Below are 25,539 nucleotides of genomic sequence, written 5' to 3'. Positions count from 1 at the left end.
TTCTATTTTTGCCAGAGAGTATGTGTGCTAGTCAGAGAGATGAAAGGTAGAGGAGGGGGAGGGGAAAGGGAAGAATGATAGAGCACTTCCCAAGGCAGATTGTCACAGCACAATCACTTCTCCTGTCTTCTTCCTTTTGGGATGTCGGGCATGTGCATGCATATCCAGTGTGTTTCTCAGGCCACTGGGGCTGGTACATGAACTACAGCTTACCTTAGCCATCCAGCTACCTTAACCATCATGCCACAGGCTGGCCTACCAATGATATGTTTTTATTGTAAAAAATGGTCTATAGATGATAACAGAAGCTTTTTAAGAGGATATAAGTGCCATATTCCTTGAGAACATAAAGTATAAAAACTGGAAGTATAAAAATAGAAAACAAATTGTGGAGCAAAATCTAATTGTTAATTATCATTTTTGGAGAAGGGTCAGTACATCTTTTTTTCTTTTTTTTTTCTTTTTTTTGGAGAGGTTTTTGCTATAGGGCGCGTGTGCTCGCCAGACAGACAGAGAGAGACATAGAGACAGAAAGCGGGAAATCACCCCCCAGGGGGGATGGTCACGCCGCAATCCCTTCTCCTCCATTCTCCTCTCACCATCTTGGGCATCCACGCACACGCGCCCGGCGTGAGTTTTAAGCCACCGGGTCCGGGAGGCGAACTGAGGTCGACTACGCGGGAGTCCAGCGACATAGCCATTATGCTAACTGCTGGTTCCCAGGGTCAGTACATCTTAACCAGAGGTTATGTATATATTACAATATAAAAGAATACTTGTCAAACAATAAGAATGTATAAGAACTTGGGTCAGTAGGTTGCATAGTGGTTATGGTGTAGGAATCTCACATGGTTGACTACAGTCTGAGTCCAGACTCAATGGCTTGAAAATTATACAGACAACATGTGCATGCATGCCCAAAATCCCAGGAGAAGAATGGAGGGGAAGGGATTGCAGCATGGCCATCCCCCTTCTGAGGGTGATTTATCTGTTTCCCGCTCACTGTCTCTCTCTGTTTCTTTCTGGCAAGCATATGTGCCTGATGGCAAAAAAATCTAAAAAAAAAGAATTAGTCATAAATAATACTATTACTACAGATCACATCTGTAAATTGGGATTAAATATATATATATATATATATATCAATTTTTATATATATATATATATATATATATATATCAATTTTTTTGTGTGATATGTATTTTTTACAAATTTGTATAATCCCAAATACTCCTTTGGCCACTGATCTCTCATTTATTCCATATTTTTGTCTCCAAAAGTTTGAGACATAATTTTTTTTTTTTTTCACTTTTATACTGACTTCATCCATAAGGATGTACAGCATGGATATTTTAGCAATTTCTTAATTTTATACATGGGTCATTTTTTGTTTCTGCTTACTCATTTATCCATTACTTGAACTACCTACCTATGTATACATGAGCAAGCCCCAAGTCTGTAACTTGAGCTCAGTGGCTTTCCCTCCACTTCAAACTCAGAGACAGAACTTCCTGTTGGTCATCTCTACCTTAGTAAGCCACAGGTATCTTAAACTCACCATGTCCAGTGCTGGGTATCTTCATCATTGAAATCACTAGCATCGACATATTAGGTTGTTGGAAAAGTCATGCCATATTTTTTCTCTTTTGCTATGCAAACACGTGTCGTGACTTTTCTGACAACCCAATAAATGGGTAGTCTTCTTTGGTTCTTCTACCACACCACAGAATCCTGTTGGGCTTCTTCTCTGTCATACAAAGATTTTTAAAGTTGCCCTTTCCCTAAATAAAGATGAAGAGCCATAATATGATTTTATCATCTTCCACATTATGTGTGTTTTCAAGAAGCTTTTTAAACTTCGTGCTTGGACTATTCTGTTGGCACAATCCCCAGTAACTTTTCATGGCCCACATATATCAACACACCAAATAATTTTCCCTCTTTACACCTTGCTTGCTTTACCCTATACTGTTTATTAGGCTCCTAACATGCTCTAAAATATCCTCATAACTTGTCTTTCTCTACACTGGTAAGGTACATCTTCTAAATAACCATATCCACATATCACTATACATAGTTTCTGCTCATTGTACTTTCCAATTTGTCTTATAATAATCTGTTTTTAGGTCTTTAATCTACCTAGATTGCTAGATTCCTCGGTCAGCTTGTCTGTATTAATTGTTCTTATCCTGTTAGCACATAAAATCAATGCTTGTCAAATTAATTAATTAATAACAAACCATCAAAGACAGTGTTATCACTGGCGTACATATCGGATGGCGAAGGAGATGTTCTTCTACTGGCCAGTACAGCTATACACTTAAGAGAACAACGTCTTAAATTAAAGATAAGTATATTCCAAAAAAAATAATTCCAAAGAAATGAAATGTTAACTGGCATATTTAATGCCGAATGTGGTAAACCTAGAACATTTTTCTTATTTGTGTCACTCCAGTCATAAGAAAGCTGTTTCTTTGAGCAGGTGCCTCCAGGTGTCAGCCTGCAGGAAGTCATTTAAAACTGGGGCACACCAGGGTAGTTTCCATGGAAGCAGAAATCAACCCCCAGGAACCTCATATGTTTAAGACCCATCAAGAGCACATCTGGTTACAGCCTCCATCAGAGACAACAATTGAGGCAAATTCCCATTATAAACACAAGTAGAGGAAAGAACAGTCACCGTAATAATCACTTTGTGTACTACTGTACATCTTCCTTTGAAGTGATATATGCTTTATATGAATATTCAGAGTAAATAACCACATTTATTTTATTTCATAGTGTTCTTTTCCAAAATAAATGATGTTGATTTAAGTTATTATATGCTAGTTACAGATATTTAAAATTGATAAATATTTTTGTTATATACTTTATCCATACTTTTTCTCTTTGCATGATTTTTTTTAAAAATTTCTTTCTTCAATCATATTTTCTTAGAGAAGTTTTTAATAACTCAAAGAAAAGATTAAACAAAGATTGTATGCATCTCATGAATAAAAATACTGTGGTCTAATAATTCTAATTTTAATTGTTAAAAAGAATTATTGAAAGATCATGCTAAATTTACTTAATCTGTGGCAAAGACTGTTTTAAGTGTTTCATATTTACTAAGTCATTTATTATTACACATTTGTAAACACTAACTTATTTATTCCTCATTCCATCCCTCTGAAGTGGGAACCAAGACCATCTGTCTTACAAAGAAAGAAACTCTGCCCAAGACTGCTTAAGATAATTTCCTTTGTCACACAGTCAAAAAGTGGCAAAGCTGAAACTTGTCCTTGTTCGGTTTGGGAACAGAGGTTATCCTATAACTAGTACATCATCTTATGACTCTCTTGTTTTGGTTAAACACAGAGAAGATTAAGATTTAAGAAATTAAGGCTTCAGGAAACCTCATGAATCTCATTTCACTTAAAGATTTAGGATTTGGGAAGCACAAAAAGGACATGAATGGATTTCTTAACACAGATATTTTTATCTGAATTTTCCCCTGCTCCCTTCTGAAACTTAAAAAGATAACAATATTATATCCTGGGAGGGAGACAAAGAGAGACAGAAAGAAAGAGAGAGAAGTATCCCCAATAAGGTCTTCCTGGTGCAACCACTCAAAATTTTGAACAGCCTGGGTCATAGGCATGCATACTTGTACCCAGAGTGTAAAAAGAGCTCCTCGGACATGAACCCATGACCTTTCCCATACAGTTTTAGTTACGTTGTCACTGTACTTCCTTCTGGTCCCAAGCAACTTCTTCGGTTTCTTCTTCAGCCTTTCGTTTCTGTGACTTTCAGTAAAATTAGATTTAATAATTAAAAAAAAAAGATTTTACTTAAACAGATTCATAGCAAAAACTACTTCTTGCCTTCCCACATCTATTTTAAAATTCATTTAGAGAAGTATAACACAAAAATCAAGTATTTAAGTAAAACTGTGCCCCATTACCTACATAATAGTTGTCGATATGATACTACAAAATAAAATTAAACTCAAAATAGTGTTTTTTTTGGTATATCTACTGAGATTTCCCAGGAGCAATTTCAACCCCCTGATTCATACAAGCATCTATATTCCCATCTTCAATATTTTTTCCATAAATGGAATCATGGGTCCTTAGAGAAATGGCTGAATTGATGCTTGGAGTTGAAAGATATGAAGCAGGCCAGGAATACATCTCTGTGTCTGAAAGCAAGATATCTTTCAAAGAGAATTGGTTCATGTTAAAACCCAGAATCTAAATTAACACAAAGTCACACTGACCAAGTAGAAACAAATTCAGATTAATAAGATATTAATTGAATTTGTCTAATTTACAGTGAATAAGAAAAATTATGATTCCATGACGAAACACACACACACACACACACACTCAAATGTTAACCAAAGTGTTAATGAAGATGAACTAGATAGAATGCATTTCTGCTGAATCTTATTAATAAATTATTTCATTATCATTGACTAATTTATCTACCAATAAAGAACATAAAAATTAGTAAATGTGAATAAATAAAGGGATTATCATTTCTTGTCTAATTGTTCTGACTTGCAATGACACTCTAATTTGCCATCTTGGACCATAAAATACAAGGTGTGCTCTACTCATTTGGATATACTTTTCGGTATTTTAAAGGGTCTTCTTCTTATATCAGAGAAGAATGGTGAACTTTGATCAGGTTCAAAGGCATTTAAAATGATAACATTCTTAAGAGGACTTCTAGAATGGCAGGATATTGGTGTGAGAAATTTCTTGGGCACTTTACCAACTAAACAATACTTTAACTGGAAAAATCAGAAACAACAAATTGAAGTCTCTGGAAATGGTGCTCAAGGCACATATTAACTGGTAAAACATTTCTCCCAGAAAATCTACTATATCAGTAAAGACAGTGTTTGTAATATTTGACCACAACTTTTCTCTTCCAAATGCAGAGCAGTATGATGGAAGTTCTACTTCCATTTTGTGCAACCGAGAAGATGGACTGTTTCCTCTTCTCCGTAAGTCTTATCTCAGCCTATGTCGACAGTTTCATGCTGGGAGGGACAAGACACCAGACTCTGTTATAACACCTAACTCGGTGGTGTAGAAGCTCTATTCCAGCAAATGCATTCTAGAATATCGGGGCTCGCTTTCTCCACACAGTCCTTAGTAATAATAAGACGAATCAAGAATACTGGATTTTGATCTCCTTGCCACAGTGCACACTTTGGGGAACGACTAACTATTTTCCCTCTAAAGAATAAGATAAAGATATCTATTCTTGTCATTTACTTAATGCTATACTGGAAGTTCTACCCATGGAAATTGGGCAACAAAATAAAATAAAAGGTATCCAAATTGGAAAGAAAAAAGTTGAAACTATTTCTACTTGTGTAAGATACAATATTATAAATAAAAATTCTAAAATGGATACATATGCAAATACACATGCACAAATTATAACTAAAAATGATCTCAATAAAGTTATATAAAACAAGATCAATATATAAAAATCAATTATGTTTCTATAGTTCAACAATAAAAAAATAAAAAATGAAATCAAGACTAGGCCACTTATAATAAAATGAAGAAGAAAAAATATTTAAGAATAAATTTACGACTCCCAAAGCAGTCAACAATCTCAAAAATAGACAAGTGTAATTACATAAGATTAAGAGGTTTCTACACAGCAAAAGACACAGTAATTAGTGTGAATTGACAGCCCTCAGAATAGGAGAATATTTTTGTAAACTATGCTTCAGAGAAGGGACTGATATCCAGAATATACTGGGAACTCAAGCAGCTCATCTAAAAAAAAAAAATAAAAAAAAAGAAGATCAGAATTAAAAGATTGGAAAATGAGCTGAACAAGCAACTCTCTAAGGAAGATATAAAAACGGCCACAAAAAATATTTAAAAATGCTCAACATCTCTCTTCATAAGGGAGACGCAGCTCAAAATCACAATGAAATAGCACCTAACTCCAATCAGAATGACTAAGATTAAAAAAAATTTTAAAAAAGATACGTGTTGGTGGGGCTGAGGTGAAAGAAGAACTCTCTTATACTGCTGGTGGGAATGTAAATTGTTTCAGACACTGTGGAAAATGAAATGGAGATTCCTCAAATACCTAAAAATAGAACAACTTTATGATCCAGCAATCCCACTCCTGGATAGCTATGCAATGGATAGGAGAACACTTAGTCGGAAAAGCGTTTGCACTTCTATGTTTAGTGTAGCATTATTCACAATTGCTAAGATATGGAATCAACCCAAATGTTCACAAACAGAAGAACGAATCATAAATGTGTGGCACCTATACTCTATGAAATACTACTCAGTCATAAAAAACAAGACCCTAACTTTTGATAGAAAGTAGACAAATACAGACGATTTACTGCTGAGTGAAACAAGCAGTCGATGATGAATGCACATTCTAGATCTTCTCTTAATATATAAAAACTGTCTGCACTCCATGGTGGAAACTGAGAGATTAGAGGATATGGAAACATGGAAAATGTTTATGGATATTGGATACAGTGTGGGAAAGAAGGTGGGAGAAGGAGGAGAATAGTCTGAGGAAAGACATTAAGGAGGAAAATAGAGAGGCAAGACATTTATGGGACAAAGAAATAGATTATTCTCTGTTGATGATAACATGTATAGTATCCCAGACTGGACTGATGTGGAGTGTATTCATGCTGGAAAATTCACTATCCAAGTTAAGTGATGTATAGTGATTGAATGTAGAAACAAAATTAAAATAAAATATATAAAAAAATAAATTTAGTAAACACAATATATATTCATGGAAAATAAAAATCAGAAACAGATAAAATTGTACACGATATTAATAATAGGAAGACATTGAAAAATAAAACTTTTACTCACTGTGACTTCTTTTAAGACCATAGTACTATACTGTGCATAAGGAAATACGTCCTCAAAAAGTTAAAAAACAAAACAAAATTGAAAAGAGGTGTTTAAAAGGGAAGACAAGATAAAGTAAAAAAATCTTTTCAGATTATAAACTCTTATCTTCCACATTCCTCTACATGAAAACTACAAGTTCTTCTTCCATTCATTATGATAAAATTATCTTTGTTTCAAAACTCCATCCTGGGACCAGCAGTTAGCGTAATAGCTATGTCGCTGGACTCCCATCTCCATGTGGATCAGCCTCACAGAGTGCCGCATTTTACCTATGTGCCACCATGCAGCCCCCAAGAAACTTGTTACTTTTAATGGCTGTTTTTTTTTTTTCCCCCTGATAGATACAGAAAGGAGAGGTTTTTGCTATAGGGCGTATGTGCTCACCAGATAGACAGAGAGACAGAAAGTGAGAAATCAACCCCCAGGGGGGATGGCCATGCTCAATTCCTTCTCCTCCATTCTCCTCTCAGGATCTTGGGCATGCACACACACATGCCCACTGTGAGTTTAAGCCACCGGGTTCGGGACAGGAACCGCGGTTGACTACATGGGAGTCCAGCGACACAGCCATTACATCAACTGCTGGTCCCGCCACTTTGTTTTTTTTTAAACTGTATTTCTCAGTAAAAAACATCATTGATAATTCAATATATACTTCCAAAATAACTACTAGTGTAAATTTCAAATAGTTACAACATAATGTGATGTTGAATGTTGAAGGTAATGCATATGTCTATATCCTCAACTTGTTTATTATGTACCATATATATTTACTGTTAAAAATCATACTGGGAACCAGCAGTTAGTGTAATGGCTATGTCTCTGGACTCCCATGTATTCAATCATGGTTCGAACCCTGGACCCGGTGGTTTAAACTCATGCTGGGCACGTGTGCATGCATGCTCAAGATCCCAAGAGGAAAATGGAGGCAGAGGAGTGATTTCTCTCTTTATGTCTCTCTATTTCTCTCCGTCTTCCTGGCGAGCTCAGACACCCTATAGCAAAAACCTCTGAAAAAAAAATACTGTACCCTAAAAAGATTATATGTAAATTATAAATTATAATAATTTTTAAAAAGAAGAGAATAAGAAATCATCATCAAAAAATATTCGTCTACATAAGGACACCCACTGGTGTGGTGCTTGGTGAAGCTGAATCTTACATGACTGACTGCATGGGTTAAGTCCCAGACCCAGTGGCTTGAAAAACACACTGGGTACATGTGCATGCATGCCCAAAGTCCTGTGGGGAGACTGGAAAAGGAATTGTTGTGCATTTAACTTCCTGGGGGATGCTTTCTCACTTCTCTCTCTCATCCTCTCTCTCTTTCTCTCCAATGAGCACATGTTCCCTATAGCAAATTAAAACAAAACAAAACATAGGAGAAGGAGGAGATCTAAATAAATGGAAACATATTATGTATTTTGGGTCAGAAAATAACATTACTAGTATGTCAATATTCCCAAAAGAGATGTACAGATTAGACACAACCTATGTCAATCACCTGAATTCAGTGAGGCTCCTGAGCTCTCTCCTGCCACAGGATGTGACAAGACTAGATGATTTCTCTTCCAGAAATCTGAATTTTCTATTTCCATGTAAAACTACAAAATTACTTATCTGCCAAAGAGCAATGAAATTGGAATGGAGCTAACACTTTCATATGGAAATACATCAATATTCCAATTCAGAGAAAACTCTGAAACTCTCCCAACCCCACACCAAGGCCAGAGACCTTGGCACCTCTTAGGAGCTGACCAGTAGGTGGAGCTTGAATTGTATGCAATTGGGAGTTGTCAATCTGACATCTCTGTAGCCTGGCAGAAACAGAGGACACAACACAGAAGAAAATAAGCCCATGTGATTGAGGAAAACTGGAGTGGGTGAACACCCACAATGACTAAAACCTATTACTTTCTCCACAACACAGATCTGTGCCTCCTGCCTCTCCTACCAGAGTGAGCAATATGAGAGCACCTCCTCTTGTTGTGGAGAATAAGAATTTGGAGATTTCCCTCTGACTTGAAAGCAGGACAGGCACTCACCTCAGGTGCAAATCACAGGGAATGCCTGCCTTCCCTCACAGAGGCCAGAACTTTTCTGGACCTCTACTAATTATAACTGTGGGCAAAAGAAGGGCAAGGGTATCTAGTAGAAAGTGGGGGGCACCAGAGAGCCCCACTCTAGCTCAGAAGGGGGAAGATTGCCTCAGACCCCCTCCTATCCTGCAGTGCGTGATACACCCATCTAATCTTAGCAGGAGTCTGCTCACAGAGGATCAGCCTCCTTGAATCCTGGAGCTTATAACTCCCAGTCGCTGGTGAAAGTCAGAAAGAGAGCCTTGCCTCCAGTCCCTCTTGAATAATCTTCTAGGAACCTTATTCAGAATGTCAGAGTCATTGCCACCACCATATGGTCACATAAGCCAGAAAGGATCTGCTTGTTGGATCTCATATATAGATTTGCCTACAGCCCTCATGGACAGATTTGCCAGGATCACATTTGGTTGAATGAGCTGCCTCATCCCCAGAAATTATAGACAAGTGCACAAGTCTTACTTGGATCTGACCCCTCCTGGAACACCTCTGTTAGGGCCATGTCTTGGTCTTGAAGATTGACCTGTTGACCTGTTTTGGAGATTTCAGGAAAGCCCAACAGACTCTGTGGATCACCTGGATTGTGCCTGCTTCCGGCACCTCACAGATCAACTTCATAGTGCCACAGCTAGGCTGTAATGGTCATTTAAGCCTGAGCATTTCATGCAGGCTACATAGAGACTGATCTTTGAATCTCAAAGACAGGCTTACTTCCAACCTCTGCTAGATAAACTTGCCAGGGACACTCAGGTTCAGGGCACTGACTTGCTCCCAGAAATTATGGGCAGAAGGACAGTCCTGCCTTGGAACTAACAGGCATTTCCAATTTCTGACACCTTCTGACCCTTTCCAGGGTCACATCTCCTGAGAGTTGACCCTCCTCCAAGCACTATAGGAATCTATTCCATATAGATTCATCAGTCATGAAAAAACATTCATCAATCATGAAAAAGCAAACACTCCAAAAAATGCCTAAAAAAACCCAATAAAGATAAGTAAAAAAAAACGGAAAAAGGAAATAATCCCCCAAAAGGAATAAATATCTATTCACTAGAAATGACTAACAAAGAAAAACAAACAAAAGAGCTTAAAATTATAAAATAGAATGCCTATACATAGTCTAATTAGTCATTCATTTGTTCATCATTCATACATTCAAAATAATTTTGAATGTTAATTAATAGGTAAAAAACACTCTGTCATCTTAATGCTAAGAAGCAATCTTTTTTTAGAAGAATTATTTATTTATTTATTTCCACTTCTTATTGTTATTTTTTTCTTTATTTGATGAGAGAGAGAGAGAGAGAAAGGGAAAGTAAGAAAGTAAGCCACCATGTCCAGTACTTGAACCACGGTTGGCCATGTGGGAATCCAGCGCCCTTATCCACCACACCACCTGCTGGCCCCAGGAAGCAATCTTGATGAAGTCAATGTCAAGTAGGAAAATGGACAGGTCAACATTCATGCTTGTGGTTGCAAAGTTTGCAATAGGAATTGAGAATAATGCTATATATTCAGTAACTTACTAGTTTCCCCTTAAAGAGGGCCCAATTAAAGGGTAAAAATGCTTTCCGATGTAATGCCAAAATTTGATTTTGCCTTTATATAAATGGCCATATTTTCATCAGATACAAATATGTGTAAAGGTTATGTCTAATTTATACATCAAAAAAGTTTTTTTTTGTTTGTTTGTTTTTTTGTTTTTTTGTTATAGGGCGCGTGTGCTCACCAGACAGACAGAGAGAGACATAGAGACAGAGAGCGAGAAATCACCCCCGGAGGGATGGTCACGCCACAATCCCTTCTTCTCCATTCTCCTCTCAGGATCTTGGGCACGCACACACACGCGCCCAGCGTGAATTTTAAGCCACCACCAGGTCCGGATGCGAATCGCGGTCAACTATGTGGGAGTCCAGCGACATAGCCATTACGCTAACCGCTGGTTCCCCCAAAAAACTTTTTAGGTTATTTTTTAAACTTGAAAAATTCTTTTTTGTTTTTAATAAAATTATATATTTAATTTTAATTATAGTTATTTTTAAATTTGCTACAGGACACATGCATGCACCAGAGAGAGACGCAGTAAGAGAAAGTGAGAAAGCATGCCGCCACGTCCAGGACTCGAACTGCAGTTAGCCATGTGGGAGTCCAGCAACTTAACCACCATGCCATATGCTGTCCTCAAACATGGAAAATTCTTAATAGGAAACCATTTGTGTCTTTCTCAATAAATTCATCCTTTTATTTCCATTAGCAAAACAAATCAAAACTATTTTTTTTTAATTTTTTTTTTTTTTTTATGTTTTTGCCACGAGGAGACAGGGAGAGAAAGAGCAAGAAATCACCCCCTAGAAGGGCGGTCATGTCACAATCCTTTCTCCTCATTCTGCTCTTGGGATTTTCAGGCATGCACATAGGTGTTGGTGTAATTTTTAGCAGCCAGGTTTGGGTCTTGAACTGTTGTCAGCCATGTGGGAGCCCAGTGCCTTTACCATCATGACTTGTGCTGGCCCCAAAATTCATCTATTTTGTTTTCATCTGTGGAAACTCCTCATTCATTTTAAAATACTTCATTTATTATTTTTACATGTGTGCCACATTGATCTGTTCCTAGTTAATATGACTGCTTCATCATTCTTTTTCAAGTCATGATTTAAAAGAGTGAAATGTATCTGGCTCTTCAATTAGAAAATAAATCTTTAGAAAAAAGGTTGTGCATGTCAATGTAATAGACTTTTTTTTTTTTTTTTTGAGAGATTTTCGCTATAAGGGCACATGCGCTTGCCAGAAAGACAGAGAGAGACAGAAAGCAAGAAATCACTCCCAGGGGGGATGGCCATACCACAATCCCTTCTCCTCCATTCTCCTCTTGGGATCTTGGGCACACACGCACACATACCCGGCATGAGTTTAAGCCACCTGGTCCGGGACTCGTACCATGTTCAACTACATGGGAGTCTAACGACATAGCCATTATGCTAACTGCTGGTCCCAATGTAATAGATGTTTAAAAAATATTTATGCAATAAATCATTGACTATTAGTTTTTTTATTTTCTATCCAAACTTCTTACCAGATATTCACTTTCATAGACTAATTTATGCTAATCATGCATCATGTTTAATTTTCTCCTTTTCTCTGAAATCATATTTCACTTTCTTAAGTTATTTGTAATCAATTCTTCAATTTTTAATTAACTTTTTTTCCTCAAAGTAAAAACCTTATTTCTAAAAATGAAACATAAGTTTAAAATATGCTTTATCAATTTATAAACATTTAATTAAAGTAAAAAATTCTAGATAAGGCTTTTATCAAAACACATTTGTAAAATATGGGACATTTGGATCTATTGACAAATGAATTATGATGTAATACATTGGTGAAATATTAAACAAAAAAATCATAAATCTTTATGACATTTTAATGACATAATTTTAAATTCATGTTCATCATATTGTCCATAATAATTCTAACACACTTATTTATTTCATGAATGTAAATTATCACTAAATACAATCTTAAAAATTACATTAGTTTACCTATATAATGGTAAAATGAATTTTACATATATTTGATTTAGTTTAAAATGTTTTCCTGATTCATAAATTATGCAATACATTCTCTGAAGTATCATGTTCAAGAGCTTCTATTGAATACTCTAGATCAAAGTGTAATAATCAGTCTTATTTATTTACAAAACTTTAATTGGTAAGTTATAGTGTGTCAACACTGTGTAAACAGAGTAAGATGTTTTAGAAATTATGTTAAGTTGTATGTTTGTTCAATTTTTGCAGTTAGATAGAAGTTTTATCTTAGATTATAGAAGACAGATATTTAAACTGAAAAATTTTAGGCAGTAAATGAAACCATATTAACATGCTATTTATTATACATAGAACACTTTCACTATAGTTTTTAAATTATGTAAATCTTGAATATAAGTTTTTTGATCATCTTACACTTGACCAAAAATTACTAATAGAATATAATTCAAAAAGTTTTTATTTGATAAAACAACTTTTTATGTATGTGAAGTAAATATCTACGTATGTGTTCCAATTTTTATGTATGTACTTTTTGAGAGAGATTTTTTGCTATAGAGCATGTATGCTCACTGAATAGACAGAGAGACAAAGAGACAGAAAGCAAGAAATCACCCCCCAGGAGGGGATGGCCACACCTCAATCCCTTCTCTCGTAATTTTTGTTGCACACACACACACACACACACACACACACACACACACACGTCCTGCATGAGTTTCAAGCTCCTGGGTAAGGGACTCGAACCACAGTTCATCATGTGGGAGCCCAGCACTTGAACCACTTATGCCACTTGCTGGTCCCTATATATTTATTTGTTATTTCAAATGTAGGATACCACCTTTATAAAGAATCATAGTACATCTTTATGGGGTACAGTATGGTTTTTCAAAGCAGGCACATAGCCTGTAAAAATCAAGGATATAAACATTTATATTGTCTTCTGCTTTGAACACTTCATAATGTACACATTCAACAATTGTTCTACTAGGTTTTTTTTTTTTTTTTTTTTGAGAGGTTTTTGCTATAGGGTGAGTGTGCTTGCCAGAAAGACAGAGACAGAGAGACCGAAAGCGAGAAATCACCCCCCAGAGGGGATGGCCATTCCTCAATCCCTTCTCCTCCATTCTCTTCTTGGGATCTTGGGCACGCACGCACATGTGCCGGAAGTGTGTTTAGGCCGCTGGATCCAGGACTCGAACCGCAGTCGACTCTATGGGACTCCAGTGACATATCCACTACTCTAACTGCTGGTCCCTCTACTAGGTTTTTTTAAAGTATGTATTAAATTGTCAGTATGCTTGCTTGGCTGTGTTATATTTTTATATGATTCATTTTATAGAAAACTAATAACAAACACTTCTCTGGTGTCTCTCCTTCTTTTCTTCTTTACTACAACATGGCATTCAAATCATCTTTCCTCAGACTAGGGCATCATCTGCTTGTAATAGCACCTCCAGGTATATTTGGAAAACAAGTGAACAGTTTTCCAGTGCCATAACATTCAGGGTTCATAAATTTTATTCTATTGTACAATCACATTTTTCTCTTTTTATTAATATCATTTGTAGTAATTTTAACTCTTTCTTAAAAAAGTGATAATTCCTTAGAATGTTAAACAATACACTCTACAAGTAGCTTGAACTTACTTTACTAACTTAATTCAGTAAATTTGAATAGCAAACTTACTAAAGTTTAATGCTGATACTAGCATTTATATATATTCTATTGTACAATCACATTTTTCTCTTTTTATTAATATCATTTGTAGTAATTTTAACTCTTTCTTAAAAAAGTGATAATTCCTTAGAATGTTAAACAATACACTCTACAAGTAGCTTGAACTTACTTTACTAACTTAATTCAGTAAATTTGAATAGCAAACTTACTAAAGTTTAATGCTGATACTAGCATTTATATATATATATATATATATAAATGTTATATATATATATATATATATATTTGTCTTAGGGTATATGCACTTGTCAGAGACACACACAGAGACAGTGAGAGGGAAAGTAAGAAGTCACTTCCCAGGGCTGATGGCCATGCCCCGCAATCCCTTCTCCTCCATTGTCCTCTGGGGACCTTGGGCACACACGCACCTGGCATGAGTTTCAAGTCCCTAGATCCAGGACTTTAACCATGGTCACCCAGGTGGGAGTCCAGAGATATAACTACCACCATCATTTGAGGACTCACATGCTAACATTCTTATCACCCCTTTATTGCTAATGCTGCAAGTATCTTGTGCTCTGTATTGAGTATTGTAAAATTATGCATTTTTAGCTATACAAGAAGTTAAAATCTTATGAAGAACTTGAGTACACTGTCAAGGTTTTGAAAGTATAAAAAATATTCTAAATTAATTTAGGCCAATAATGGAGTAAACAGGAAAATTCAACGTTTTCATGTAGAAATAGCTTAAGAATCTAAACAGAAGAGGATTATGATGATAGAGGTAAGCATTTAGAGATGGTATAAGGAAAATTTCAATGTACAGGTGAAAAGATCATTATTTTTGTTGCAATTAATTAAAATAAATACAACAGCATCACCACTAACAGTAAAAAATTGGCCTAAAGTTTTGTTAAGGTATTATGTCCTATGATTTAAAAAAGATTATGCCCTATAACAGAAATCTAGAAAAAGAGTGAAAGTGAGATCAACTGCTCAGTGATGTTATAAAAGATTGGATTATTGGGGCTGTCAGGTGGCATGGTGGTTAAAGGCACTGGTCTCCCACATGGCCTACAACAGTTCGTGTCCCAGACTTTGAAGCTTGCTTTCTCATTTTCCCTCTCTCTCTCTCTCTCTCTCTCTCTCTCACACACACACACACACACACACACTCACACACACTTTGTCCCTCTCTGGTCAAAATTAAAAATAAATAAGTAAATAAATACAAATAGTTCAATAAAATAATTCTTAAAAAAAAGATCAGATTGTTTTCATCCTTTTGCTCATTCTGTAAGGGATCAGTAATCTATGATTTCCTGTTTGTCGTCATTTTTACTACATGTTTTATTGTTCCTACTTAATAAGCCAGTTCCCAAAGTTGTTTCCTTTAGCTAGATTTATTCAATTTTCATGTGACTGTTTAGGGACTAAGGAGAGTCACCATCAGAATATAAGGCATTGTCTTTGGCTAAGCAGGATATAATTCTGCAGCTGCAGCTGAGGATACTGTGGTCCTGACTCACAAGGGACATAGGGTCATTAAGTGATACACATTAAAGTTTCTTTCAAGAAGGAAAAAGAAGGAAAGAAAAATTTTAACAGAGCAACTATATTCCAGGAATGAATAATAAAGAAATATGCGGAAGAGATAGGACAACACATGACTGACAAATGGAGAAGTGACTATGAAGAAGAAGGAAATGAGCCTCTAAAGTTTTAAATAAACTACATGGGCCATGTTATCATATATTTTGGGATAATTCTCCAATGTTTTGCAAACAGATAGTACAATTAAACTAAAATTGTGTCACTTTAGAGTCAAATCTACTTGGCAAAATTTACTGCTTGTACACCACAACTTCCCTTGAGCAACTTAGTCTTCCTCTGAGTTTTCTTAACTGTAACATCTTAATTTTCTTTTCTTTTTTATTCATTTTTTTAGAGAGATTGTTGCTATAGGGTACATTGTGCACTTGCCAGAAAGACATAGAAAATGTAAGAAGCCATCCCCCAGGTTAAATGGCCATGCCACAATCCTTTCTCCTCCTTTTTCCTCTTGGGACTTTGGGCATGCACACACGTATCTTCATTTTCCATAAATAGTACTGATATCAGGATGAAATGAAAGAACGTATAAAATATACTAAACCTAGAATCATCGCTGTCCTTTCTCAGTATTATCAAAGATTTCCCTTCCCTCTTTAATTTATTAGCAAACCTGAAGACATAGGTGAAACCCGCGTGCTTTTTCATTATCTACTACAGTAGATAGTTTGTGAATGAGGCCACAATTATTCCCTTCCCTGTATCTAGGCCCCTTTACTGCATTATTGTAGCTCTTGTCATCAAGAGAAGAATCCACTTTCCCAACCCTTGTGTCACAGTGGTACCTATAACTTGCTTTAATTAATAGGATGTTGTTTCATGGCTAGATTTCAAGAGTCCTTTTACACTTATGCAATATTCTTTTTACCCCCTTGGTTCTGTCACAGTAACAAGTCCAGGCTCACATACTGAAGGATGAATAATCACATGGACTAGATTGTGTAAGATTAGGCCAGCAGATGAAATAGTGGTTACATCACTGGACCCTCTCATGGCAGAGCGTGGTTCGAGTTCTTGATCTGGTGGCTTATAACTCATGCTGGTTGCATGTGCATGTGTGTCCAAGTTCCCAAGAAGGAATAAAGGAGAAGTGTTGTGGCATGGCCATCCCCTCTGCAGGATGATTTCTCACTTTCCTTCTCACTGCCTCTTCTTTGTTTCTATCTCATTGGCTAACACATAGCTTATAGCAAAAAAAAAAAAAAAAAAAGAAGGAAGAAAGAATTGTGTAAGACCAGTTTCTCAGTGTACACTCCTGGAGGAACATGGATAGCCCAGCATATCCAACCATAAACCCTTATACATACAAGGAAGGTCGTTTGGTAGCTCTTCTGCACTTATGAGAACTCACTACATAGTTGTTTTATGCAACTAAATTTTGGAGTGATCAGTTTCACTACAGTAACTAACTAGTCCACACATGCCAGTTTCCTAAGGCAGATGTCCCCTGGCGAGCCGGCAACATGCTGCATCCCTTCATTTGTCACTTTACTGCCTTATTCTTTGACTTGATATTGTCTTTCTTTCTCTGCGGACCATATATCCAACAGTGATAGAGGCCATTTCTTGCTCGTTTTGTAACCTTATAACTGGGTTAAATGCCTGACACATAATAGATATGGAGTAAACGCTATTCACTGGTGAATTCAAAGTTCTCAGCCTCTTTGTAACATGTTGGCACAATTGAAGGTTCTTTTTGTTTCCTTGGTTCAATCAGATAATGCTGTGATGACTTGCTTTATGTTTTCTCATAGCTGCAGAAGCTGGAAACATCCTGAGAGAGTCAATGACATTTGCTATTCAAACATTTTTGTTCCAATTAATAGTAGTGCTTCTCAAGGGGGAGTGCAGCTGAAATGACTGGTTTCAGAGACATACTCTCCCTGGGCAAACTGAAGGAGAAAATCAAAATATGCCATCGTTTTAATGAAAAACAGTCTGCAAAACTCTCAGTAGATGTAGAAAACTGGGAATTATATTGTGAACTAGAGCATGTCAAACAGAATGTGGCCATTGCTCTCACTACTATGTCTGAAATAATTTAAGAGCAAAATCAATTAATTGACCTATTTATCTCTTTAACAAACCTATAGGGATTTTATTATTTTACAGTAGTACTCTTTTAAAAATCAAAATACATTCATTGTTGCTTTAAGTTTCCAATATCTTAGCCCTAAAGCAATTACAATTTAAGTGCATTGTACATGAAACTCATTATCATTCTACAGAAACTCAACACTCTACCACATCCACACAGACACGTTATTGTAAAGTATTTGTCAAGTGCTTTAAAGATTGTAAAATCATATTTTTGTTTTAAGGTCAACTATTCAAGGAGGAAGCTCTAGCAAGAATTACTAGTTAAATTTATTAGACTAAGCACAATCACAAACTAATGTATTAAATTTCACAAGGTAGTGAAGAATCAAGATTGGAGCCACATTCCTACATCAAAATATTGTCCTTTACTAAGCAAAACACATTTAATCATCTTATTTAAAAGATGAGTATGTTATCTCTCTTTTTTCTTCTATTTCACTTTTTGCTTTTTTTACCCCAAATCACATTTTTAAAGAATTATTTTATTTAATTTTATTCATCATAATTATTATTTTTTCAATTTGACCACAGAGTGAGAGAGAGAAAGAGAGAAAGAGAGAAAGCAGGTGCCAAGTCCAGGACTTGAACTGTGATGGGCCATGTGGAAGATCAGCGCTTTAAACACTACCCCACCTGCCAGCCCTCCAAATCACATTTTAACTCATAGAATTTTTTACAGTGCACCAGTGAGAATTATAGAAAATTCTTTGCCTGATTTCTAAAGGTAGCAATTTTGTCAATAATAAAAGGGTTTTAATCACATCTGTAAAAAGAAAAAAAAAAAGCTTTAAGGGAGAAATCATAAAAACTATATATGTATCCTTTTTGTTTCTCAAATGACCAAGATAAAGTGGTTTGCAACCTGAGATGACTCACCTATGTAATATTGTGCCCACTCATTATAAGATATATATTTTAGAGAATATTCTTCCATTTCAGAGCCTAATTTTATTCTAATTAATCTATCTAATTAATCTATCATTCATCTCTCTCTCTCTCTCTCTCTATATATATATATATATATATATGTATATATATATATATACATATATTGTATATATATATATATACATATATATATGTATATTTAGATTTTTGCTATAGGGCATGTGTTCTCACTAGAGAGAGAGAGACAGAGAAAAAAAGAGAAAATGAGAAATTACCCCCCCAAAGGAGGATGGCCACACCACAATCTTCTCTTTTCTCCTCTCAGGATTTTGAGCATGCACACACATGTGTCTGATGTGTTTTTTAAGCTGCAGTGTCCAGGACTTGAACCATGTAATTGGCCATGTGGGATCCAGTGCATTAATCCCCATGCAACTGGCTGACTCACAATTGATCAATGTTTAAAAAGTCAACTCTGTCAGCTGCTATGTTGTCTCTGGTTTATTATGCTAAACAAAACCACATTGTGCCTGGCCTCATGGAGATAATTGTGTAGTAGCAAATACAGATTTTAAACAAAAAAGCATGCAAGTATAAAATTTGAAGTTACAATAAAGGCTGTTGTGAAAAAGAATTAGTTAGTCGAAAGGAAACTGCAGTGTATAGAGTTAGACAGAACTGAAGAACACACACACCAAGAAATTGAAGAGCATTATCTGCAAGAAAGTTCAGGTCTTGGAACCATGAGTGATTTCCAGGGGATAATGAGTGAATCCAAGACCACCAAAAGATAAAATTAGGAGGGATAAAAGGTTAAGTTATTCAGGACCTTAATGACTAAGCTAAGCACCTCAACTGTATTCTCAAAGCATTGAGAATCACTTAGATTTTAAGCTGAGATATGACATGACCTAATTTGTTTATGACTGCTATGTACAGACAATTAGAATAGAAATGAGGAAGCAATGTAGAAAAGTTATTTCAGTCCATTTAGCAAGAAATTCTGTTGGTTCATACAAATGTGGGATTATGAAGATAATGAGTATATAGATATAGAGATAAAACATATAGTTTAATTATTTTAGGGTAGAATGATATTTTAGGGTAGATGATTGGTTTCATATAGGAGTTCAGAAAACGTGTATGTGTTGAGCATACTTGTAGCTTTCTGTATTTAACAGAAAGCACAGCATTTTTTTGGAATGTTTTCCAGATTTTTAGGAAAAGTGGGATGGATGGATGTAGCAAGAATTCAACTCAAGACACATGCTATAGCACAAATAAATGCTGAAGACGGGAAAAATGAAATAAGCCAGTCACTAAAAATTGTATGATTCCATTTATCTGGGACTTCGAGGGTCAGACAGTGAAATGCTGGTTGCCATGGCTGGGGAATTAGTGTTGGATGGGCACAGTGATTCAGCCAGGGGAAATGAAAAAGTCCTGGAGATCTAAAGAGGTGATCATTGCACAAAAATATGAGTGTATCTAATGTGTTTGAACTTTACACTTACCATGGCTAAATAATAAATTTTATGTTTTATATATTTTACCACAATAAAAATTGGGAAAAAGTATTGAATTCAGCAACATTATTATGAAACTTCTTACCAAGATGAATTCATGAAAACTGGCACGGACTATATTTAAAAATATATTCTGTATCAGCTTAATGTATAACATAATGATGTGTGCGAACTACAGCATAATGAGAAATTGTGCATTATTGCTGTGCCTGAATGTTGAATTCTATCTAGAAATGCTTTGAGAATGTTTTGCATGCTTGGTGTGTGGGGTTTTAGGCATTTTCGTGTCCTTGTTAAGATCTGGTATTCCACTTTTCCTCATTTTAAATAACTTTCACCTGACTTTCATTTCCATACCAATAAGTTCATTCTAGCAATAAAATTTTATTGTCAGTCTTTCCAAGTTTTTATTTTCACCTTTTTATGAATACTATCGGGAGACAGGAAAGAGCTTTACCCTTATATACCAATGTGCCACTCAAATTTATTTCCTAAAGTTAATCAAAAAGTTTTCGAGGATTTATTTTCTCTTATGATTATTCAAATGTGACTATTCAGTAACATGTATGTGTTCTAAAACTTCAGCACTACAAATGCTGTGTTAACGTCACTGTAATTATTGGACCGTGTGAATCTTAGGCTTTTAAACGTGAAGAGTATCTATCCCCTTTATCCTCCCCTCCCCTGTTCTCTAGCCTGGGTCAATGGCTTGCACAGAACAAATGCAGAAAGATGCTTGACTGATATAATGGATACGCGCCCTCTGATCATCATCTTAAAAAAAAAAAGTTTAAGCTGTATTGTTTTTTTCAGAGCTTGCTTATTTATTTCATCCATGAGTGAGAGAAACAGAAAGAGAAAAAGAGAGGGGGAGGGGGAACAGCACCACCAAGAGGGTCCCAATGCTGTGACTCACTAAGTCTCAACCAGACTAGCTCATGGGCACAGACATGCCTGGTGTCTTCAAGGAGGGCTGTGAGTGTAAACGAGAAGCCTTTCCATTTAGGCGAGCCTTATGGAGTCACATTTCCTGCTGCATTCCCCTGTGGTCCCGTGTCCAGCATCTTGTGATTCATGTTTTCATAGTGCATTGGGTTAATCTCCCATGTCATTCAACATTAAAAAAAAAAAAAAAAAAAAACAAAAAAAAAAAAAACAAAAAAAAAACTCAGCTCAAATTTCCAGCTACCCCTGCAGCCAGGCTAAGTGCACCCACAGCCTATGTTTCCCCAAACTGGTACACTTTGTGTAAGATTTTAAGTAAGTCGCATTAGAACACAGCTCTGAATCCAGTCGAACTTTATGTGGAGCAAGAGATGGAAGAGGTGTCTGATGTTGGGGATGACAGTAATTAAAGATCAAGTCCTCCACTCAGAAGAAGGATCTGCAAGGGACACAGTGGGTGCAAAGCAGTCAATGTCTCTGCATTGAGGGCCGTGTGGTAGCAGTGACAACTTCAGCAATGTTTTCATCGTAACATGTTTTTCCTTTGGTCATTCTTTCACATATTTCATCTAGAAGCAGAAGCTCAGTCCTGTTTCCAGACCTCACAATAATTTGCTGTTATTATCTAATATACTTTTAATGAATTATGTTTCTGTTTCAACCATTGGGAATTGATTCTATTATTTAAAACAAAAACATGATTAAAAAAAAGTTAGGAGCCTTCATTCATTCAGTCAGCCAGTCATTCTTATCTTCGGCATTTTGAAATGCCATTCTAAATGTCATTTTGACAAACCCTGACTTACCATCTACTATATTCCAAGAACAGCTGTGGATGTTAATAACATATATCTTTGTCTCAAGAATACTTAAATCTAGTCAAAAGTTCTGCTAAGTAAATGAACAACCACAGTAATACCATAGTCAACATTATAAATAAGTATTCATAAAGCGACATGTGAAAATACAAGAGAGAAACCAGCAGATGGAATGTGTCACTGGATTCCCACCTGACTGAATGCGATTTGAGTCCTGGACTTGGGAGGCTTGAAACTCATGCTGGACGTGTGTGTGTGCGTGCGTGCCCAAGATCCCGAGAAGAGAATGGAGGAGAAGGGATTGCAGCGTGAGCGTCTCTCTAGGGGGTGATTTCTCACTATCTGTCTCTCTGTCAGAGAGTGCATGCACCCTATAGCAGAAATCTCTCTAAAAGAAAAACAGAGAAAAGAAAATATAAGAGTAACAACTTTGCCAGAATTGAGAGATCAAAAATGGCATCTTAGAAAAAGTTTGTGTTTTCCAAAGTGTAATTTATAGATCACCTGCATTCGAGTCACCTGCTGGTGCTTGAACAGGTTGAGTCGCTGACCTCACTCTTTATCTCCTGAACCCACGATTTTGAATGACTTCCTAGTAATTAGTATGTGGAACAAATATTCCAGAAATATACATTAGGAATGTTAGTGGAGAGGATACGAGAACATGCCCGTTCAACATCCAAGAACTAAGAGGGAAAAGTCGAATGATTAGTATCCCAAGACGACCAGAAGACTCCAAGGTACAAATCACTTCAAATATCTCTAGATTAGTATATATTGACACTGGTGTAAAAATGCCAATGTTTTAGGTTACAAAAATAGACTTGGATCTTCCACTAACTACATTGACCATGTTACAAATTTGCAAGTTAACAGGGTTTTGTTTGTTTGTTTTAGTTTTTTTGTTTTTTTGTTTGTTTGTTTTTTCTTCATCTTGACCAAAGGGAGAATGACACCTTTTGGTCAAGGTGAAAAACTTAGGAAGATGGTGAGGACTGACTTTATTCTGTAAGGAAAAGCATGTTTAGGGACCTGCAGTTGGCATAATGGCTATGATGCTGGACTCCCACGTAGTCGACCACGGTTAGCGTTCAGGACTCGGTGGCTTAAAACTCACACCGGGTGCGTGTGCATGCATGCCCAAGATCCCAAGAGGAGAATGGAGGAGAAGGATTGCGGTGTGGCCATCCCCCCTGGGGTGTGATTTCTTGCTTTCTGTCTCTCTGTCTCTCTCTGTCTGTCTGGCGAGCACATGCGCCCTATAGCAAAAATCTCTAAAAAGAAAAAAAAAAAAAGCAAAGCATGTTTAATAAAGGATAGCTTTATCACAGTCATACTCTTTTTGCCAAAAGGTTTGCCTTTTTAGTTCTTGTTTGTGCTTGTTTGATCTCCAATTGTTACCTATCAGATGTCAGAGGAGTGTCTATGCTAATTAACTCTGTGATGCACAAGGGAGCAGCTGGGCAGATGAAAACCCAATAACTGTTTTTTAACAATAATCGTGAGGGTGGTTTATACCTTCTTAAGTCCTGTTTGATATGATTAATTTCCTATTACATTCTACTAAGGAAACAGAGCCCTTTGAAAAACATATGGGAATGTATTCATTGGTCATATGAATATTGATTCTGATCCAACTTGCAAAAAATACCAAATTAGAGAAAAATATGTTTGGCCAAATGTCAAAGAAAACATTTTAAATTGTATTGGGACTATCTTAGCAGCTGTTTCCCAATGTTTAATATTGTTTTTGGTGAAACTTAGTAGCGGCATAATATTTCATTCAAATCTGAACTGCTCTGGCCCTAAGAATATAAATCTATAGCCACTTCTCCTGATTATGATCCTTTTGTTAGTGATTTGAATGAAAGAGCGGGGACTACAACAATTATGCTTGCAATAACTCTGTATTGAGGTTTTCTATTTCTATGTTTCATGCTGCCCCTCTTTTCTTGATTTTCCATGAAATCAGATATTATTTTCTAATGATGACAGCACAGTAACAACTGAACTACTGCTATTGGCTTTGGGAAATAAGCAACTCATGATTTTAGCAGATGTCTCTGAATCAAGACCCTTCACATCTGTCAAAGCTGGGGATGCTCAAAGTATACATGCAAGCCTCTCACCCCCACCCGCATACCAGGAATAATGGGAGAACCACATGATCTGCAGCCCTACAATTCAGGCGCAGACATTACTCCCTGGAATTTTATCTGCTCAATAACCACATTGGTAATGGGCCTCTTAAAAATTGTTCTCATTTCTTCCATCGAGTAGTTTATTGCATAAAACTTGCTATAAAGTATAGTTGTTAACGTAATACTAATTTTTCCTGGTTTTATAGATTCGACTACTTTTAATGTGTTTATATCATAAATGTACTTGTCCACTTACATTTGTTATTGATTTCCTTACTTTAAGAGATTGACGTATTTGGGGGTCAGTAGGTAGTGTAGTAGTTAAGGTGTTGAAATTACAGGTGGTTGACCTAAGTTAGAGTCCTAGACTTGGTAGCTTGAAAGTCACAGCAGGCACATGGGTGTGCATGCCCAAAATTCCAAGAGGAGAATAGAAGAGAAGAGATTGGAATGTGGCCATCCCCTTTAGGGGGTGATTTCTCACTTCTTTGTCATTCTCTCTTTGCTGAGTGCATGTCTTATAGCAAAAATCTCTCTCAAAAAAAAAAGATATGAACATACACATTTTATTTTATTTATTTATTTAAAGAAATCACTGCTTTTGGAGCCAGCAGATGATGCAATGGTTACTGGTTACATCACTGGTCTCTCACATACTTGAAAATGGTTTGAGTCCCAGACTTGGCAATTTAAAATTCATGCTGGGCATGTGTGAGTGTGTTTGTTGCCCAAGATCTTTTTTATTTATTTATTTATTTTGGAGAGGTTTTTGCTATAGGCTGTGTGAGCTCTCCAGACAGACAGAGAGAGACAGAGAGTCAGAAAATGAGAAATCACCCCCCAGGGGGGATGGCCATGACACAATCCCTTCTCCTCCATTCTCCTCTTGGGATCTTGGACATACACATGCACCCAGTGTGAGTTTTAACTCGCCGGGTCTGGGACTCGAACCACGGTTGACTACATGGGAGTCCAGCGACATAGCCATTATGTTAACTGCTGGTCCCGTGTGTTGCCCAAGATCTTGAGAGGAGAATGGAGGAAAAGGAATTGTGGCATGGCCATCTCCCCAGGGGGTGATTTATCACTTTCTGTCTCACTGGTGAACAGGCACACCCTATCGTAAAAAATCACTATTAAAAACAAAAAAAGTAGAAAAAAGAAATCACTGCCTTTATAATATAACAAACTATATATTCTTTGCTATTTTATGTCAAGCCCTTATGATTTGGTGTTAAACACCCTTTGTAGAAATAACACATTTTCCATACTTTACAAATCACA

The sequence above is a fragment of the Tupaia chinensis genome, unplaced genomic scaffold (assembly GCF_000334495.1).
Source record: "Tupaia chinensis unplaced genomic scaffold, TupChi_1.0 Scaffold139612_1, whole genome shotgun sequence".
In the NCBI taxonomy this organism is placed as follows: Eukaryota; Metazoa; Chordata; class Mammalia; order Scandentia; family Tupaiidae; genus Tupaia; species Tupaia belangeri.
The sequence above is the reverse complement of the archived record's forward strand: the minus strand, read 5'-3'. Positions refer to the sequence as shown.